This window comes from Megascapheus bottae, chromosome 2, assembly GCF_031878675.1.
Source record: "Megascapheus bottae isolate mThoBot1 chromosome 2, mThoBot2.hap1, whole genome shotgun sequence".
Taxonomy (NCBI): Eukaryota; Metazoa; Chordata; class Mammalia; order Rodentia; family Geomyidae; genus Megascapheus; species Megascapheus bottae.
Genome location: NC_143510.1, coordinates 5,562,866 through 5,563,639, shown reverse-complemented (window position 1 = coordinate 5,563,639; position 774 = coordinate 5,562,866). Strand labels below are relative to the sequence as shown.

General features: G+C 39.7%; 1 pseudogene; it reads right to left on the bottom strand.

Annotated features, from left to right (window-relative positions):
* Positions 1-304: 304 nt before the first annotated feature.
* Positions 305-497, bottom strand: LOC150066299 (small nucleolar RNA U3; annotated as a pseudogene).
* Positions 498-774: the final 277 nt, after the last annotated feature.

Genomic DNA, 774 nt, shown 5'->3' with positions numbered 1-774 from the left:
TTCCATTTGGCTGGTTAATTGGAGATGAGGTCTCATGGAATCTTCTGACCAATCTGAATTTGAACCTTGGAGCCTCTGATCTCAGCCTCCTGCGTAACTAGGATTACAGGTGTGAGCCAATAGTGATATAGGTTAGTAGAAGTCTAGGTTGGGAATTAATAGTTATACAGATTTCAAATGTCAGGATAAGTTAATACACCAAAGCCTGCCTGGCAATGTAATGGAGGGCAGAGGGTTTGATTTATTTTTTAATGAGGAAGTAAGGAAGACAAAAGGATGAGGAAATAAAAATGGGATAGAAAATCTATGGCAATGCAACCTTAAAGGAAAAAGGAAGGGGATCCATCAATTATCCAATTCTCAAAGCAACACCAAATGCCAGCTCCATGCTCAGGAGAGAACACTATACATCATCCTCGTGGTTTCTGGTACTCTACACAATCAGTGGAGCTTCTCTAGTAACATACTATAGAAATGATCCCTGAAAGTATAGTCTTTTATCCAATTCTCTCTACTTAACCCAATGTCAAGCTCTTTAATGAGGAAGATAGCTGAAGGGAGCCCACAAAGTGGACATGAGTCATGCTGCATTTCCTGAAACACATCTATGCCATGTGTTCTCTTGGTCCTATTTCTTTCCTAATGAACTTTTCTAATATTTTTACTATATTCACATCTTACCTGAATTCTTCTCTTGCCAGATGGAAGGACAGAGGTTGTTTGGCTGCCCTGACTTTTGGGTAACATATTTGGTGCCTTGGCAAAAAAGGTATG